General features: G+C 34.6%; 1 pseudogene; it reads right to left on the reverse strand.

Annotated features, from left to right (window-relative positions):
• Positions 1-8,624: 8,624 nt before the first annotated feature.
• On the reverse strand, positions 8,625-9,816 carry LOC106975269 (nucleophosmin-like; annotated as a pseudogene).
• Positions 9,817-21,383: the final 11,567 nt, after the last annotated feature.

Raw genomic sequence — 21,383 nt, forward strand, 5'->3', positions numbered from 1 at the left:
TGAAGGTAATTGAAGAAGATTTAGAGAAATGGAAAGACATTCCCTGCTCATGGATTGGAAGAATAAATATTGTCAAAATGTCAATACTACCCAAAGCTATCTACACATTCAATGCAATCCCAATCAAAATTGCGCCAGCATTCTTCTCGAAACTAGAACAAGCAATCCTAAAATTCATATGGAACCACAAAAGGCTCCGAATAGCCAAAGTAATTTTGAAGAAGAAGACCAAAGCAGGAGGCATCACAATCCCAGACTTTAGCCTCTACTACAAAGCTGTCATCATCAAGACAGCATGGTATTGGCACAAAAACAGACACATAGACCAATGGAATAGAATAGAAACCCCAGAACTAGACCCACAAACGTATGGCCAACTCATCTTTGACAAAGCAGGAAAGAACATCCAATGGAAAAAAGACAGTCTCTTTAACAAATGGTGCTGGGAGAACTGGACAGCAGCATGCAGAAGGTTGAAACTAGACCACTTTCTCACACCATTCACAAAAATAAACTCAAATGGATAAAGGACCTGAATGTGACACAGGAAACCATCAAAACCCTAGAGGAGAAAGCAGGAAAAGATCTCTCTGACCTCAGCCGTAGCAATCTCTTACTCGACACATCCCCAAGTCAAGGAAATTAAAAGCAAAAGTGAATAACTGGGACCTTATGAAGATAAAAAGCTTCTGCACAGCAAAGGAAACAACCAAGAAAACTAAAAGGCAACCAACGGAATGGGAAAAGATATTTGCAAATGACATATCGGACAAAGGGCTAGTATCCAAAATCTATAAAGAGCTCACCAAACTCCACACCCGAAAAACAAATAACCCAGTGAAGAAATGGGCAGAAAACATGAATAGACACTTCTCTAAAGAAGACATCCGATGGCCAACAGGCACATGAAATGATGCCCAGCGTCGCTCCTTATCAGGGAAATACAAATCAAAACCACACTCAGATATGACCTCACGCCAGTCAGAGTGGCCAAAATGAACAAATCAGGAGACTATAGATGCTGGAGAGGATGTGGAGAAACGGGAACCCTCTTGCACTGTTGGTGGGAATGCAAATTGGTGCAGCCGCTCTGGAAAGCACTGTGGAGGTTTCTCAGAAAATTAAAAATAGACCTACCCTATGACCCAGCAATAGCACTGCTATGTATTTATCCAAGGGATACAGGAGTACTGATGCATAGGGGCACTTGTACCCCAATGTTTATAGCAGCACTCTCAACAATAGCCAAATTATGGAAAGAGCTTAAATATCCATCAACTGATGAATGGATAAAGAAATTGTGGTTTATATACACAATAGAATACTATGTGGCAATGAGAAAAAATGAAATATGGCCTTTTGTAGCAACGTGGATGGAACTGGAGAGTGTGATGCTAAGTGAAATAAGCCATACAGCGAAAGACAGATACCATATGGTTTCACTCTTATGTGGATCCTGAGAAACTTAACAGAAACCCATGGGGGAGGGGAAGGGAAAAAAAAAAAAAAAGAGGTTAGAGCGGGAGAGAGCCAAAGCATAAGAGACTGTTAAAAACTGAGAACAAACTGAGGGTTGATGGGGGGTGGGAGGGAGGAGAGGGTGGGTGATAGGTATTGAGGAGGGCACCTTTTGGGATGAGCACTGGGTGTTGTATGGAAACCAATTTGACAATAAATTTCATATATTGAAAAAATAATAATAAAAAATAAAGTATTATTTGTGAAAAAAAATTGACATGTAAAATAAGATAATTCAACATGAACAATGCAATTTATTCTTAAAATTTGTGGATAATTTAACATTTAAAAAACAAACAAACAAACAAACAAACAAAAAGGGCATGTAATAATTGGTACTGGATTTCAGCAAATGTGATTTCTGTTTAGGATTTTTCTATATTTGTCCTTGAGAGGTATAGAAGAAAGAAATGAGAGATAATACGCTCATTCTTTTAAAGAATTAATGGATTTGTTGGTGAACCTCTAACCAGTTTAAATAAGAAAAAAAGACACAAATTACCAATATTAGGAATGGAAAAGTAGCCATCACTCCTGAATCCTTAGACATTAAAAGGGTAGGGGCGCCTGGGTGGCGCAGTCGGTTAAGCGTCTGACTTCAGCCAGGTCACGATCTCGCGGTCCATGAGTTCGAGCCCTGTGTCGGGCTCTGGGCTGATGGCTCAGAGCCTGGAGCCTGCTTCGGATTCTGTGTCTCCCTCTCTCTCTGCCCCTCCCCCGTTCATGCTCTGTCTCTCTCTGTCCCAAAAATGAATAAAATTGAAAAAAAAATTAAAAAATAAAAGGGTAATAAGGGAATTATATGCCCATAAACTCAATCTTAGGTGAAATGAGCAAATTTCTTGAAAGACACCATATATATTATGTGTCTATATATATATGTGTGTGTGTGTATATATATATATATGTGTGTGTCTATATATATATGTATATATATGTGTCTATATATATGTATATATGTATATATATATAATATATATATTAAAATCCTTTCTTGAAAGACACCATATATATTATGTGTCTATATATATGTCTATATATATATATATGTCTATATATATGTGTATATATATATATGTCTATTCCTTTCCCTCCAAAAAATTCTAGCTCCAGATTTTTCACTGGTGAATTCCACAAAGCACTTAAATGTAAATATAACACCTGTTTTATACAAGATTCACCAGAAAATACAAAGATGGGAATACTTCTTAACTCATTTTGTGAAACTAGTCTTGTCCTGATACCAGATTCAGATAAAGAAAGCATAATAAAATAAAACCATAGACTCATATTCATCACAATTACAGATCAACAGTTATCAAGAAGAAAAGTAGTCCATCAAATCTAGCAATATATAATAAAACCTCATATTTAAGAAGGACTCATAAAAGAAATGCAAGTTTTGTGCAACATTCAAAAATTGAAATTAGAAAATCAGTCTTCAATAAAATGATCCAAAGCTTTTAGAATAAATGGCTTTTATCTAGGGCTGTGATATGGAATAAACAAGATGAGTTTGGAGTATCTTGCATAATTCCAGAAAATAAAAAAGTGCTCCCATCCCTCACAAAAGCAAAACAAAATAAAATAAAACATAATGACCAGATTGTGCAAAAAGGACACAGGGGCCAAGTGAAAGAGGTACCAGTGACCAAATTTGGAACAATTTGAGCAAGAAGATCAATAATATGGTATTGTATTATACTACATTGCATTAGACATTACTATAAAATGAACATCGTATTTATATTGGTATATAATGATTAAATAAATAAAGGTCAAAGCATGGGAATCTTTTGTGCAGAAAAATTCCAAATAATTTATGTAAATATTCCTTGCTCAAGCAGCTGTAATGTAACTTCTCATCCTATAAGTATGGATTGTGGATAGTAACTTCCCTCCAAAGACAACAGTATGGAAAAGGGTGAGGGACAGAATAATTTTACAATGAAGAAAGCTTACAAAACTATTTCAACCTGAAAAGTCATGATAGCATGTATCCTGATAGGAATGATGAGACTAGAACTTAGTCTTTTGGTCTTCCTTCCATTTAATTATGAAGAACCATAAGACAAATACCAGTTTGAAGCACATTCTGGGAAACATCTGATCAGTACTCTTCAACACTGTCAACTCTTCAAGAACAACAAAAAGTCATAGCCAAATGAAGCATAAGGAGATATGGTCACTGAGTGTAATATTGATATAAGATTCTGTAACAGAAAAAAGGACATTAGATAAAAGTTAAGGAAATTTGTAAAAGATGGGCTTTCTTAAATAATAATTTATTAATGTTGATTCATGAAATGTAGCACATTTAGCGAACCATTGTAAGATGTTAATAAAGGAAAACAGTGTGGGCACTAAGAAACTCTGTATTATCTTCATAGTGTTTCTGTAAATATCAAACTATTCTAAAATTAAAAGCTTATTTAAAAGTTAATCAATGTGTTCTAAGACTTTTCAAAAATCCATATAATTATAATCATATCATTTGGTCTAGAAAAAAATTGGCATCATTCAACATATATTCATGTTAAAAATTCTCAGCAAACTTGGAATAGAAGAAAATATTTTTGTCCTGATAAAGGGTGTCTAAGAAATACAGTCAACATCACACTGTATGATAAAAGATTGAATGTTTTACCTCTAAGATCAGGAACAAAGCACAAATATTCATTCTCATCACTTTTATTTAACATTGTATTGTATTGAAAGTTTTAGCAGTACCCTAAGACAAGAAAAATAAATGTAAGAAAATTGGAAAAGAAGAAATAAAATTGTCCCTATTTATAGATAATAAGATTAGCAATCTAGAAAATCCAAATAATCTACAAAGTTCTCAAAATTAATAAATGGGTTTAGGAAGGTCATAAAATACAATTTAAAAACATATTTTAAAATCTTATTTCTATATTCTAGCATTGACAATGTAGAAACCACAATTTAAAAAGATATTATTTATAACAGGTAAAAACATTGAAATGCTGAGTTACAAATCTTACAAAATATGTGCAGGAACTGTAGACCAAAAATAAGGAATCAAAGACCCAAATAAATAGAGCAATATACTATGTACTTCGTTTGGAAGACTCAACATAGCAAATGTCCCCAAATTGATCTATGAATTCAGTGGAATCACAATAAAAATCACCTCAGAATTTTTTTTTTAAGTATCCGCAAACTAATGTCAAAATTTAAATAGGACTCATATGAACTAAAGCTACTAAAACAATCTTCAAAACGAAAAATATAGCTGAATGATTCACACTAACCAATATCAAACAACCTATAGTGCTAGATGCTGTAATCAATAAAAGGTGGTAGTGACAAAAGTATAATCAAAAAGATTGATGGGATAATAGGGTCCAGAAATTAATCCACACAGGGGCTTTTTGGGTGGCTCAGTCTGGGTTTTGGCTCAGGTCAAGATCTCACAGTTCACAAATTCAGGCTGCGCATTGGGCCCTGTGCTGACAGTGCAGAGCCTGCTTGGGACTCTCTCTCCCCCTCTCTCTCTGTCCCTCCCCTGTTCGCTTTCTCTAAATAAATAAATAAATAAATAAATAAATAAATAAATAAAATTTATTAAAAAAAGAAGAAATTAATCCACACAAATGTGATCATTTGGTTTTTGGCAAAAGTGCAAAGGCATAGCGATGGAGAAGGTATAGCATGTTTAACAAGTGGTGCTGATTCTATTTACATAAAATTCTAGAAATTGCAAACTAATCTATAGTGCCAGAAAACAAATCAATCCTTGTCATATAATTGGGAGATAGGAAAGATTGCATCTTTGGGGGAAGATATAAATGTTGGGGATTTTGATATTGGTAATGGTCTCTTGGGGCATATGTACAGTTTATTGTATGTCAATTTTACCTCAATGTATACAAATTTTCAAAATTATAATGGAAAAAAACCAATATTTCATATTGTTATTTTAGTCTATGGTATGCACCATTCAATTATGTAAACAGATACTTTAACACACAAAAGCAATTTTTTAAAAAAGAACAGTTATAAAACAAATACATCAGGCAGCGAATTAGTGCTTATCTCACTTTATCTTTACTACTACCCTTTGAGGCAGTAACTTTATTTTAGAAATAGATTCAGAAGTTCAGAGACATTAGGTAACACTGCAAATTACAAAACAATGTCTTGGTGCCTGGGTGGCTCAGTTGGTTAAACATCTAACTTCGGCTCAGGTCATGATCTTACAATGAGTTCAAGTCCTGCGTGGGGCTCTGTGCTGACAGCTCAGAATCTGGAGCTTGCTTCGAATTCTGTGTCTCCCTCTCTCTCTGCCCCTCCCCTGCTCATGCTCTGTCTCTTTGTCTCTCAAAAATAAATAAACATTTAAAAACAAATAACCAAAAACAATGTCAGAGGAAAGTTTACAATAATTGCTGAACTGAACTTTCCTAATAAAATGTGTATCTCCCTAACAGTGTAGTTGGAATGTTTGGATATGACACCATCAGATTTGTAAGGGTGTGATAGGAAGAAATAATTGCAAGAAGACCAGATAGGTGGCTAATTTCAGTATTCTATACAACAAGCAATTGCAGTCTGTACTGGGACAGTGGAAATGAAGACAAAGGGATATATCCAAAATATATTTGTAAGAAAACTCACTTATACATACATATCCCAGTGACTTTGTGAACATGACAAAATATTTTTTGTTGTTTAGAGCAAATAAAATTATTAATAACAAAATTAATTACCTTTGTTTAATTTATTTGGGTCTCCTTGAATATATTAAAGTTATAGTCTCTATTGCTTCATCTTAAATCTATCATTGGATTTAATTTAACTTACATTTATTAAGATACTACATTGTTCATATTGCTTGACTAAGAAAATGTAATGAAAGCCATGTTATTGAAAATATGATCCTAACAAATACCAAATCCAAACATGTTAATTATCTGTGTGGATTTCAGTTATCAACTTAGTATCAACACCATCTGCTTTCAGGAACTACAATTCCCTAAACACCTTTTGGTATGATACCTGGGTAGAGTCTGCTAATGAGCCACTATTAGGATATTTGTAAGGTGGAAGAAAAGGAGAGACCAGTGTTCTTTAGATGCAGCTGTGGGTCTAGGGCATGTTCAAAGCAACTCGCAGCAGGCCCCTGTGAAGCATTTGCTTAGATATTGTAGCTTCTGGGGCTACCAGGGTCTCCTTCAGAATCATTGGTTCCTGTGTAATGGGGGGGGAGCTCCCGGTAGATTCTTGGTACTTAAAACAGCTGCTGTGGAAGACCTCTTGTGAAACCACCTGATTTGTCACTGCAGGGGAGTCCTTTAATGATAGCTTCTGGCTTCCTTGATCTATACTCCGTCCAACCCATATAATGGGTGAGTTAAGTTTCTAATCTTCTGTATGCAACATATACTTGAAATAGAAGTAATACTTTCTGCTTTTCCTGATGGAGCTCCAATTCAAGATCTAATTTTAGACTTTATTAGACTAATGTAAGACTACTTCAGGTACATTGTTAGGTTTTGACTGTTTCCCCACACCTCTATATACCTATATAAAATTATCTTTACGTGCTCATTGGACTTTCGAATATATATATAGGTCCTTTTATTAGACCCACAGTTTTTAAACACAGAGATCTTTACCTTTGGGTCTCAGTCCCTGGAACTGCTGGGCCTCTGCCTGGCACTAGCAAATGCTCATTTAGTGTCTATTAATTGTTTATTGAAATGTTTATAGCATTAAGTGAATTTATTTTTACCCAAGGATCGACATTATGCTATCTATTTTGAAAATAATAGAAAGGGTGTTATGACAGTATCCACATGGACTGGGGAAGTATAGAGATATGTTTTATATAAAATTTTATATTATCCTACCATATATATAGTAAAAGAATCTCTGTAACCAATATTGGAGAATTAATGGTGTGCAGCCATAGTTTGATTATTTTTAACAGGTCTAAAGTTTGAGTAACCCATAATAGTTTTTTGATAACTTAAAAAAGCAACAAACTTATCTCATTCACTTAAAAGAGAAATATTAAATGAATTTCATGAAGAAAAATTACCCAGGGGATAGTCAAAATTTTGCAGTATAAAAGACTTACCCATTCTCCCTTTATTAGCTTTGTAGACATAACTGCAAAATTAACAAACCATGAAATTCAACACCACACCAAACAGTAACAGATGCCTGACTTTGCAGTTGGTAGAGCAAAAACCCACAAATATATTTCAAGAATTGGAAGAGAGATCATTTTGCTTCCTTTGAACATTCATGCATTTGCATGCTTTATTCAGACCTATTTAGAAAAGATTCCTATTAAATGTAGACTCTAGATCATTGGTGCAATATAGGAAACATTTCAAAGCTCACTGAAGCATTGCTATCATGTGTCATATTGTAAATATAAGTTGTAGACAATAGTGATAATCACAAATGTTTTATAGAGAAAAAAATTAAATGCCACATCTTTGTGTGTTATTGCAGATCTACTCACAAGGGCTATGTCTCTTTCACTTGAGATATTAAAATTATAAACAAAATTTTATCTCTAAAATAATATGGTAATTATTAAAAATTATTAAAAATTATTAAAAAAAGATTTTTTCCTAAATCATAAGATTACCAACATTAATTTTGTCAAGAATTTGATTGCTTTATGTTTATAATTCTTTTCATATACTTGAACTTTATATAAAATTACTTTGAAATTATTGAGATGAAATTTAGTCCATTTATAAATCAATTACTGCCTTAGAAATAAAACTATGCTCTTTGATCCATATATTCAATTCTTAGGATTTTATCCTAAGGACAGAATCAGAGATGTAGAATATTTATATACAAATATGGTCAGTCACATATTGGTTATCTTTGTAATAGTGGAAAAATTATAAATAAGCTAAATATCCAGTGATAGCAGAATGATTTAATATAATTTATCCATATAACACACCATGCAGCCATATCTGTATTTTATAAGAGACTATTAAATCACATGGAGAAAATGTTTACATTGCCTTTTTTTTTTACTGACGTTATTTCACTGTATATTTTTGTCTCCCCACCATTCCATCTGTCTGACTACCACTACTGCTCTGTCCTATCATAACATTCCATACATACTTAAAACCAAGAAAAGGGCGGAGGAGCTCCATCTTTAAAAACTAAGTAGGCATTTCGGACAACACATTCTTGGCAATGGAACCTGGACAACATTTATCAGACATAGTAGGGAAAGTTCTCACTCTGCATATCAACTGTTACAGAAAGGCAACAAGACAGAAACTTTAACGAACTGTTTAAACCATTTTAAACTATTTTCTTAAAAAGACTTCTTCCACTTCCAGAGATCTTGAATAGCCTCTTGGTCAGTCATCCAGAAGCAATTACTCACAGAATTGATGAACTTGGCTTCCACTTTGGGAAGAAAACCACCTTTTTCTATACTTGCTAGCACTTTTGCTTTAATGTCTTCTATGAAACTAGATCCTGTCAGTGTTTTGGTAGTCTTTTCCTGGTTTTTGAAGAATTCTTGACCTTTTGATCTTGGTCTTGATGATTTTGAGTCTTTTCCATTCTGGTTTGATTTTGTGCATTTTTTGACTAGAATAGCCATATAGATTTTGAGTGGAATCTCATGTAGATTTCTTTACTGGAGGCTTTTCTTCAGCTTCGTCATTGTCAAATTCATCATTATTGTCATCATCTTCATATCATTTTCATCAGCAGCAAGTTTTACTTTTATTCTATGGAAATTTGCTACCACTTTTGGGACAGAAGACTTTCCAGCTATACTATGGAGTTTCACATTCTCTTCCTAGTCATCTTCTGACTCTGCGTCTTCCTCCATAGCTACTAAGTGCTGTCCACAAATATGCATGGGCCCTGAACCACATTTCAACCATAAGACCACAGGTGGTATTATTTCACAGCCCCCAAGGGAAACTATTGGCTGTACAGATATTTTCAAAGTGACTTTAATTGGACTGCCTTCATGATTCTTTATCTCTGCTTCAACAATGTATAATCCATCCTTTGCACCAGCCCCAAACTGACCGTTCTTAAAGATGATTGGTGCTCACTTCCTTCATTATCCACTGTAAAGTGATAATCTTTGTCAGCTTTTAGTTCACAACCAAAAAGATAGCTCTGGGGCTTCAGAGGACTCATGTCCACATCTACTGAGTCTTCCATGGGGTGTGGTGGCACATACATAGATGGGAGAGAAGGCTGACAGAGATAAACAATTACTGTTCCAGAGAACAACTATGTAGGACAGAATCACAACATGAAAATCTTTACATTGTAATGAGTAATTAAGTACAACCACAATTTTTAAAAGGTTATGAAATATCACCTCCACTCAAGGGTATAATATGAATACACAAACATACACTCACATTCACAAATGAAATCTGTGGCTGGTGTGTAAAGCAAAATGTTAATAGTGGATCTCTCTGAGAAGACATAGGTAGGTCTTATCTCCCCCTTTGCACATTTCTGTCTTTTAAGATTATCTATTGTAAACATTAGCAAAAATACAAATAATTGCTGTTGTTTTAAAAATTTAATAACAGAACATAGTTTGACCTGCCAACGACTTGCACAATAATCAAAGTATTTAATATTATGTGAATTTAGTATTATATGAATTGTGTAAACAACATTATGAGACCAACATATCTGTAAAGTCTTGACTTAGAAATTAAGAGATTACACAATTCTTTATATAATGATCAGGTACAACGTTTCAGAATACTTGAAGTGTTCTCAATCAAATTCAATACTGATCACAGAAATATCAGTTTCCATTAATATGCTAGAGGTAAGAATTCAGTCATTATTAAAAAAAAAAAAAATGCTGCTATAGGTTAGGTACTATGGTAAAGATTAAACATTTTTTAGTTTATGTTATTTAAAAATATTATCAAGTATTCAAAAGGTTATCAAATAGCTTCAAGTACAAGAGAACTCATAACAAGTATACCTACCCATATAATTTGTGAAGGCTTCTCAGAGAAAAATGTTTGAGCTGAGACAAAAAATGAATGGAATAGATGTAGAATAAAACAGCATTTTGAATAGACAATAGCTTTGGCTAAGATGCAAAATTGGAATAGTGAACATGTAAAGGACTGTAAAATCCCAGCATTGGAATGAAGACGGCATTGACAGAGAATGCAGAAACAGTGTTTCTGTGATAGTAGCTGGACTGCCTGTGAAGGCAGTGTCTTCCACTATCTAAAACAGGTTGTCTTTTATTCTGGGGACAATGGGAAGCCACTGCTTAGTTTTTGGTAAAGAAATTCCATTATCATATATATTTTTTTCAATATATGAAGTTTATTGTCAAATTGTTTTCCATACAACACCCAGTGCTCATCCCAAAAGGTGCCCTCCTCAATACCCATCACCCACCCTCCCCTTCCTCCCACCCTCCATTAACCCTCAGTTTGTTCTCATATAGTTTTTTTTTAAGTTTACTCTTTTACATTGTAGAGACTGGATTGAAGGAGGAGGGATGTTGATATCAAATGGATGTTAGAAGATTACCAATAAATTGAATAGGATGGTGACCTGGACCATGGTTGTGGCAATAAAGATGGACTGTAGTAGGCAGACTGGTGAGATTTGGGGCTCATAGAGTAGAAGAAATCATGGATGACTCACAAGTTTCAAGCTTGAGCAACCGTGTAAATGATAGTGCTACTTATTTAAAATGAACAACGGACACGGGGACGATTTAGGAGAAGGTAATAACTCTAGTTTAATTTGAGGTATCTTTGTGATATGTAGGTGAAGATTTTGAGTAGGTAGTTTGATATTTGTGAATGGAGCTCAGAAAAAATGTCTAGTTTCAAATTTGTGAGTGTTACTGGAGATAGTTGGGCAAATTTCACTCTGAGGCCATGTGAATCTATCTCTTATAACTTGCCATTCAAATAATGATTTTTAATTTCTTGCCCTTGAGGAAAATATAGGATTAAGAAATTATACATATTAAGTAAAATATACAAATAATTGTGTGAAAAGGGAAGGAATAATAATATTGTCAAAATTCTGGTGCAAAATTTTTGTGTATGTGTGTGTGTGTGTGTCGTGGTAGTAGGATAGTAAGAGTAGGGTGTTCCTCTTAATCTTGCAAATGAGATAGGCAGGTTGGGATAAGATGTCACTAATAAATCTATTCCAAATGTTAATGGAAGTATGTGATGCCTGGGGCCTGCCATTTCTGTCTCAAGAATTATGATAAGAATGAATTAAAATACTTACCCAATTTGAAACAAGTTCCCAGCTTTACCTTGAGAGCTTGTCCACGAAATGTAGATAAATCCTTCTTTGTCCACCCATTTATTAGAGTTAGCTCATCCATGGTTGCCATGAATGCTCGGAAATCTCTCCTGGGGTGGAGGACTAAAAGCAGTGCTGGTGACATCTAAACATTGTTTAGCATTTCCCTGAAGTGGAGGCAAGTAGTCTGTTTAAAACACTACAAACAGAAACCCCATCTCTTGAAATCCTAAAACATCCATTATGTTATGTATAAAACCAACAGTGCATGTTCTATGTCTTTAAGATCTTTACTACTTCCAAAAAATCCTTATGAGCACTACCTGTATTATCTGAGACCCTAAATGCATTAGAATATGTTTCTATGAATTACAAGTTGGATAAATATTAATTTTGTGGGGTATTCCTTTTACTCCTCTAAATATATATATATATATATATATATATATATATATATATATATATGTGTGTGTGTGTGTGTGTGTGTGTGTACACACGGCTTCACTATTTCCTAGTTTTAAATGTAATTGTGGAGAAGTCTGAGGTCAATCAGTTTGATTATCCATGTCACTGTTTTTTCTTGCCCTGATAGCTTTTATTTTATCTTAACATTTTAAAGCTTTGTAACTTTGCCCAAATATATCTTCATATTGCTGATTTTCTGTGCAGTTTTTTCCAAAAACTTTTATTTTCTTTTGAGAAATTTCTTTCTCTCATTATCCCATATAAATAAAAAAAAAAAAGAAAGGTAAACATCTGTTCTCTATTTTGGTTCTGATTCTATCAGCTGATCATCTATCTTTTTCTTCCTTACTTGAGTTACATGGGTCACTGTGACATTGCCTTTGTTGTGACCATTCCCCACTGTGCTTTAATTCTTCTCATCTACATGATTTTCCTCTCGCTAGTCTACATGTTTATTTCAGAACTTTTCTTCATGTCTTGATTCATTATTAGGTTCGCTTCTATTCTTCCCGGTTTTCTTTTTTCTAAGTTCTATAATAGTTTTGCTTCAGTTTGTTCCTCAAAGTGGATCTTTCTCTTCTATGTCACATTTCACAGCCCTTGAACAATCTTATACTTGTTAGTTTTTTAACCTTCATTGTTATTAAGAGAGTATAAATATTTACTGTTAAATTATTTGTTTCTCTCCATAAAATATATGGTCATCTGTCTCTTGTAGAGTTTATGATACCTCTTACTTTTTAAAAAAATTTTTAATGTTTATTTATTTTTGAGGCAGAGAGAGACAGAGCATGAATGGGGGAGGGTCAGAGACAGAGGGAGACACAGAATCTGAAGCAGGATCCAGGCTCTGAGTTGTCAGCACAGAGCCCGACATGGGGCTTGAACTCACAGACCGTGAGTTCATGACCTGAGCCGAAGTTGGACGCTCAACCAACTGAGCCACCCAGGCGTCCCATTACCTCTTACTTCTTAATATTTTGCACTATTTCAGTGTGGTTGCTACTTTTTCTGTTTTTTTTGTTTGTTTGTTTGTTTTTTTTTTAGGCAGAGAGTTTTTATATGTTTTTCATTTAATTCAATTTTTTCTTCCCAAATATATCTTTAGTGTATCATTTCTCTTGTTTTTACTATCATAAAAACAAGTTGTTATTTGTACAATTACTTCAAAACATCAGTTTGAAGATTATGGGCTGATGGTCTTTATTCTGTGCTTCATTTCTATATAGTTAAGGGATATCAGGTCAGAGGATGGGGAACCATATATCTTATTCTAGTCTTCTCTCAACTGTCGGAGTTCCTTGGGAGGGCCATTGTGTTTTGGAGTGCACATTAATAACAGATGCAACAATAAGCATTTACTTCTGCCAGGGACAAAAAGTCCATTGCTCTAATTCTAATCCCTTTTCAGCTACTTTCCTCATTCCCTTTGCACCTGGAATTACAGGAAATAGATAAAACTTAGGTACACCTTTATTTTAGCCTATTGTTATTTATTTACTTTTTGGTAATTTCTGTCATGCAAAAGCAGGAGTATGCCCAAAGTCACCCAAATGGTGGGGGACTTATTTGAGGAAATAAAAGTCCAGTGTGGATGAAAAGCAAGGAAAAAGCATGGGTGAAATGGAAATGTTGAAGTTGAAGAAATACACAGTAGCAGAAATACACACATAGTTTATGCAGTCTATGTATTAAATATTTACAAGGATTTCAGCAGGTGTTATGATGTCATGATTAGGTCAGTATTTTTAAAGGATGTATCTTGTTACATATGGATTATAAATTAATAGTGTTGCAATGAACAGGGCAGTCAAGCCCAGGGTAAAATCACTTTTATTTGAATGGTATAATGAAAATTGACAGAAGCACATGTATTTATGATTGATTTAGTTGGCAAGATGATGGAACTTAAAGAAGCTTAATTAGGAGATATAAATTTGGGAAATACTGACATCCGTAGTAATTAAGACTATAGGTGTGAGTTCCCCTAGAAATCTAATATTGATTGAGGAAATCTGGGAGCTTAGATCTGAGCCTTGCTAATTCCCACTATGCAAAGAGATGACAGAGGAAAATAGCAAAGGGAAGGGGGAAGACTGCAAAAATGTGGTTAGGAATCCAGACAATGTAAACTATGTCCTTTAGAATACATTGTTTCCCTTAGGTAAGATCTGTGCTATGCAGTAGTTTTACAAGAGGGCATTAGCCTGAAGTGGTTAAAAGCAAGAGTTTCAGAATCTGTTACTTGGGCTATTCTCAGACCTTGGACCTATTGACTGCACTATGTGACCTTCTACAACTAATAAACTTCTCTCTGTCTCAGTTCCTCGGAAGTATAGTAATTGTTTTTATGACATAGAGTTTTGAGAGTTAAAACACTTGAAGTATAGTGATATTGACAAATGGCAGTAGCTACAGTGTCTGCCATAACTGAATTCTAGCACCATGTTACCAGTCTCACATTCTCTGTCAGGAAAGAGCTAAACTCCATAGTTATGAAGATATGGATTACATTTATGAAATAATTCTAAAATTATAGGAAAAAACTACATATTCAAAAATTATTATCAATCCATTTAAAGAAATGCAGTCAGAGGTCTATGGTAATTAGAAAACTCTGCATGAAGTTTATCAGTTCAAGTAGCTTTAATTGGAGTGCCATGTTTGGTGTATTAAGAGGAATGAAGTGGTATCAGTTAACAATTATGAACAACAAAACAGCCCAGGCTAAAAAGAAAGAATCTTCAAATGGTTCTTGATTCAGTGAGTTATCAATTTAGGTTGAGTTCAGCTAGATGGTTCTTCTGATACTACCTAGAGTCATTTGGCTGGCCTGCAGTTGAGTTGTCCAAAATGTCCCCAGTCTCATGTCTGATGCTTAAGGCTTGCTGTCAGATGGTTCATATAGGGAAATTTATCTGGGCTGATTTGTCTCTGCTCCACTCAGTTTCCCGTCCTCTAGTATACTGGACCAGGAATCTTCACAACTAGTCTTCAGGGCAGCATTCTAAGAAAGTGAAAATAGAATTTGTAAGACTTCTAAGGACCGAGGCTTAGTGTTCCTACAACTTTGCTTCCTCTGAATTTTATTGGTCAGTCAAAGTTCTAAGTCAAGAGAATAGAGAAATGGGTTTTACTTCTTGAAGGGAAAAAACAATGAATTCACATTGAAGGAATAAATACAGACATACAGGGACAGGAGAAAGGTGTATCCGAGGGGATGTTGCAGATGACAGGAAAGAGGAGCATACATAACAATAATATGAACTACATGTTGAAGAGTTGAGCCAGGCTGATTTGCTTGGTGTGGAAACTTTTTGTGTGAAGTCTTGAGGTATATAAAGTATTAATTTGTGGAGTTTCTAGAAAAACACTACTCTATAGAATTATACTACAAACTTCAAAATTGAAGCTATAAAATTTTAAATTATTTAAAAAAGTAAAATTGGATATCTGGGTGGCTAAATCAGTTAAGCATCTGACTTTTGATTTCAGCTCAGGTCATGATCTCATGGTAGTGAGATCAAGCCTCATGGCAGGCTCCCCGCTGAACATGGGCCTGCTTGGGATTCTTTCTCTCCACCTCTCTGCCCTACTTTGCTCTAGTGCTCACTCTCTTTCCCTCTCTTTTTCTTTCTTTCCCTAAATAAATAAATCACAAACAAGCAAACATAAAAAGTAAAAAGAAGTAGGTGAAAAATATTTTATTTGACCCTATATATTATTATTCACATATTATTATTTAAATGGGTAATCAATGCCTTTACAGTCTGAGAGACAGTTTGCTTTCTTTTGTTTGTATTATTAGGAATAGGGTACGATCTTAAGACATTTCAATTCAGACACACACCTTTCACATGCACACGAGCCAAATGTAGCTACTGGTCAACCTATTGGATAGTTCAGGTATATAACGCTGGATTTAGAATTTTTCATTTGACTGTTTCAGAAAAATATATTTTCCAGTTTGTAGGAGTGGAAAGATACTAGCCTGAAATGATTGTATTCAGTTCCTAACTCTGGCTAAGCCACTAATGTGTAATTATATTATACAGTTATTAAATGCTGTCTTTATTTCCTCATCAAACAGTAAAGGGATTGGCCAATATTTGCTTTAATGTGTTTTGGATCTCTAGTATTATATAATCTTACTATTCTTAGGTGGTCTGGAAAAATCATTTAACTTCACTGTGCAAAAAGGAATATAGAATTGAAGTATAGAGTAACACTGTGAAAAATTGAGGAATAGAGCAGCTAACACAAGGCCACCAATTAGGAAATGTCAGTATGAGAAGAAAGTACCGAAAGCAGAGAGAAAGAGAAAAGCCAATGATTAATTGGAGAGAGGAGGACAGAGCCAACACCTGTTAAAAGGCTTAGTGACTAAGAAAGAAACAAAGAACAGAAACAGTTATCAGCAAGAGTGAATCTCAAGTTCAGGGAAACTATCTTTACATAGTGATCATAACTAAAACTTTGAGAGTACCTATTGAGACTTTTGTCTTTAAAGGAAGGTAATGGAGGAAAAACTAGGACAATGGCTACATTTGGTAACAAAAGAAAAAAATGTAACTATCATACATTAAAAAAAAAAAAAAAGAAGAAGAAGAAGAAAGGAAACAGCCAGGTGTAAGATGAAGGAAAAGTTGGGAAAATATTTAAGGAAAAAAAGGTAATTTTTAACACATTCAAAGGCTACAAGAAATCAAGGAAGCTGAGGGCTAAAGAAAAACAATTAGGTTTTGGAATTAAAGAAGAAATTGATGATATTTAAAGAAAGATTTCAGTGACATGAACCCCAGAAACCAGTTAATTTTACTGGGAAGAAATGGAAACAATGACTATGAGTTATTTCTTAAGAAATGTTAAAATAAAGAAAAGCAAGAGTAAAAAATACTTATTGACCCATGGTCATAAAGATTAAATGAAATCACCCCAAGAATATCTATTAAAAGTATAGAAATACTAAACCATATGCTGAATTATAAATTGGATGGAAAAAAATCAGAGATGTAGAAAGACAGAAGATAGGCAAAAGAATCAATTAAGGAAGTGCTTAAAAATATACAATAATACTTTCTGTTACATGTAAAATTCTCAGCAATGATATCAGTATTTTCAGATTGTGTGTTTTCATAAGCATTTTTTAATTGTTCTCTCTCTCTCTCTCTCTCTCTCTCTCTCTCTCTCTCTCTCTCTCTCTCTCTTTTTTCCTCTGGTGCAAAGGTGATTTTATTAAATACAGACAGGACTTGTGGGCAGAAAAGCTGCTCTGGGATTGTGAGTTGGGATTGTATACTTGGGAGTTGGGGGAGGTAAAGGCTAGGGGAAATTTCCAGAGGGATTCTCATCTGCTAAAGACTCACAGGACACTGGAGGCCTAGCTATTTTCTCTTTTTACGGAGACTCATCTACTTTTTACCTGATTTCTCTTGTACTTTATCACAAACATATGGATGAGCAAATTGAAAGTATTGGTTGATGAGAAATCAATCATTGCCCTGATTGATTGATGGTTAGTTTCTTATCAATCCCAAAACCATTGTACTGAACATTTAGCAGACATTTAAAGTGATGTTTCTTGGTGGTGAGGGACAATCACCAGAAATAAAGAGCACATCTTTGTTATTCAAATTAAATAGTAGTTGCATATGGTTTCCAATCAATTCAAATACTATACCCTAAATATCACCAGGCCACCAGGGTAAGTAAATAAATAAAATATTTTTAACATCAATTCAACTTTCCTGGACACAGTAACAAACATGATGCTGGAAGTAAACGGACTCTGAGCAGTATTACTTTTCAAATGCCTTCATCTAACTTTATAGTTAGATATATGTTAAGAAAAGAGGTGAAGGAAGGAGAGTTAGGCATCTGACTAAACCTGAATATAGTTTAAAAGTATATGGCCTGAAACTGTGGCAGTGAAAAGACAGCAGGAAATATTACACTGATTTAGGAAAGTATATTACTTCTAGGACACTCATCATATTGCTCCTTAAACCATTTGGTTCTATCATATTTAACTCCGGTTGTTCACAGGGTTTTCATTAGGCATACAGATACCTCTAATAATAAATCAACCAGTTTATGTACATGTGAGGAAGGAAAATAATTTTCCCTTTACCTTCTGGGTTCTTGGCTGAGACCTACCCCTACAATAAAAGACCATTAATAAAAGAAAAACAAACAGAAATTTAATAACAGGTTACCTCCTATGTACTTGAGACATACCCAGAAAAAAATTGAGTTAATCTTCAAAATGGCCCAAGCCATCAACTTAAATACCATCTCCAGCTACAGGCAAAAGAGGTTTGGGGAGAAAGGGAATGGGATTGGTGTGGGGTGGGGGAACCCAGCTATGAGAAGCTATCAGAAAGAGCAAAGTAAACAGATAAGGCTGTTATTAAGATTTAAGTTATTGCCTTTTCCTTTGATGAGAGTTTCTATAGATTATCTTCCTAATACAGAGAGGGAGACACCTTAACAAATGGACATTTCCCTTATAAATATAAATATCACTGACAAAAGGGTAGCTTATATACAGTTTTCAGAGCTTTCCCTATGTCTGCTGTTTCTTAAGTGAGCAACCTAAGGTAATCCACATGCCCAAGAGACATATTTTGAGATGGTAAATTCTGTTTCCTTTCATAGATAAACTTTTCTATAAACCCAGTTTGCTGAATTGCTAAACTAGAACTTCAAAGTTTAATTAACGTCTAATAATAGGTATATGGTTTGGTATTTTGCTAAGTAATACATATTATTAATTAAATCAGGCATATGGTTGACAAGCTATTCCACAAATTTTCTTACTGTATCACCCAAAATTTTATAAAAGTTTACTAATGATTAAAACTATGATCAGCACTATCTTGTCAACTGCAAAAAAATTAAGAGACAGATGGTGGTGTATAATATATTAATATTACTCACTAAAAAAAAAATCTGAGGATCCCAATTTAGCAGTTTGGAGTTTGGAAAATTCAAATAAAAATCAATAAATAAGGTAAACTAGGTGTATCAGATACAATTAAAAATTAAAGAAAATTAAAATTGTTCTACTGTGCATCAAAAGGTGTTAAAGAGCAAAAATTCAGCCTAGTAAATGTGAAGATCTGATTGGCATCAGTCACTATGAATTGGGCCACATCCCTTCTTACAATAGAAGGATACCCTGAAAGGCTTTTAAAAACAGAAACAGAGTGGGTCAAGAAAGTTATTAGCTAAAGAAAAGAAAGGTCACCTACCCTTAGAGGGAAGGGCAGAGGTCTTATCATGTACATTACCTCACAAGTGCCAATCACAAATTTGAGACTAATTGGTTTAAAATTCCACTCCTGAGACAAGCTGAAACTGCAGTTAGGTTGTGTATTAAGTCTTGGTGGCCCTTAACATAAGTGACTACACTTTGGACCTGTTATTTCTTTTTAACGAGGGTGAATTTTTAACAATAAGAGAATTTATTAAGAAAAATTGGACTTAAAACATTTTTTATGTAGGTTAAATTAAAATGATAATGAATTCCCTGATGTAGCTATGTTTCAATCTTACTGTAGTTAAATTAGTAGGCGTTAAGACTTTGAAATTAGAGTACTTTTTAGAATTTTGAAATTATATATATAATTTATGGTCCCCAGACAACTGTATAGTTTGGCTGCAGGGAACCTGGTCAACTATATGAATAGTATTGCAATACTATTTGGAATCTAATCCCAAGTCCCCACCTCCTTGGTTTGTGACACTCTAGTTCTCCGGCTAATTTCTGTTCACAGTGGGTCCTAACATCTGCTCCTTGGTTATCACTGACATTTTATTGCTGTCAACCCATCTTCTGCTGATGACAGAATGTGCTCCAATATAGGTATATAACTTTGCTTCCTCTGCTAAGATGCACAGAACAACTCTGCTTTTCCACCAGCCCTAACTGTCCTGTCTGCAATGCCTTACAATTGGGAGAAAGTCATTTGCTCTAAGGATTGTTGCATTTACAACCAAATCTGAACTGAGTTTTTCTTGTGATTACAGATCAGTAGGAGAGTGAGTTTGTTTTCAGTAAGTAAGTACTTTTTTTCTTCTCATTTTAAAGTCCTATTTGTCAGGATACATGGAGGATTCTTCCTAGGATATTTGAGAAACACCTGTTACTATTGTCCTGTACATTCCTCTTCTTTCTTCAATGATGTCCTGGGATGAGTAACATGAGTTTGGGCTGCCTAAAACTCAGAATGGATTCTTCTTTGCTACCTCTCAGAGAGATTAAGCAATTGTGTTCTCCTCTTTTGCATGTTTTACTCCCCATATTCCTAGAAAATCCACTTGCCACCATTTGTCACTAAGGTCCTAGGTGCTGTTGCAAACAAGCTTCCAGGTAGTGAAGGGGAGGTCAATTTACCACTCCAACCTATGCCTCTTTGGCATGAGGATTATCTTGAGCTGGTTATTTTTTTTAATGTTTATTTATTTATTTTGGGTGGAGGGAGGGACAGAGAGAGAGAGGTAAAAAGAGAATACCAAGCAGGCTCCACACTCTCAGTACAGAGCCCGACACAGGGCTCCATCACATGAAACAGGAGATCATGACCTGAGCCAAAATCAAGAGTTGAACGCTTAACTGACTGAGCCACCCAGGTTCCCATTGAGCTGGTAATATTTAAGAAACAGGAGACGCAGGAGAAGCTCTGAAAAGTTAGTAGAAGTTACTCTTTTGCAAGGGATATTTGTATTTAAAAGGAGACTCTACATTTGTGAAGGTGTCTCCCTCTCTGTACCAAGATAAGGAAGATAATTAAATCTTTAGAAGCTCTTAGGAATGGAGAAGGCACCCCCTTAAATCTGCATAACTATAATCTTATTTTCTGTGCTTTTCCCATAGTTTCCCATAAGTGGCCTCCCTATCCCCAACATCTTTCTTTTGCCTTTAGCCAGAGATGGTCTGTATGGTGGGGACTTGAAGAGTTACTCAGCTTTCCTGGGCATCTCCTGTGTATACAGGAAGTATACATGTTATTAAACCTCTGTTTATTTTTCTCCTATAATCTGTATTGTAATACAGAGTGGTCTTAGTCAGGAACTTAGAAGAGTAAAAGGAAAATTATTTT

This window comes from Acinonyx jubatus, chromosome B2, assembly GCF_027475565.1.
Source record: "Acinonyx jubatus isolate Ajub_Pintada_27869175 chromosome B2, VMU_Ajub_asm_v1.0, whole genome shotgun sequence".
Taxonomy (NCBI): Eukaryota; Metazoa; Chordata; class Mammalia; order Carnivora; family Felidae; genus Acinonyx; species Acinonyx jubatus.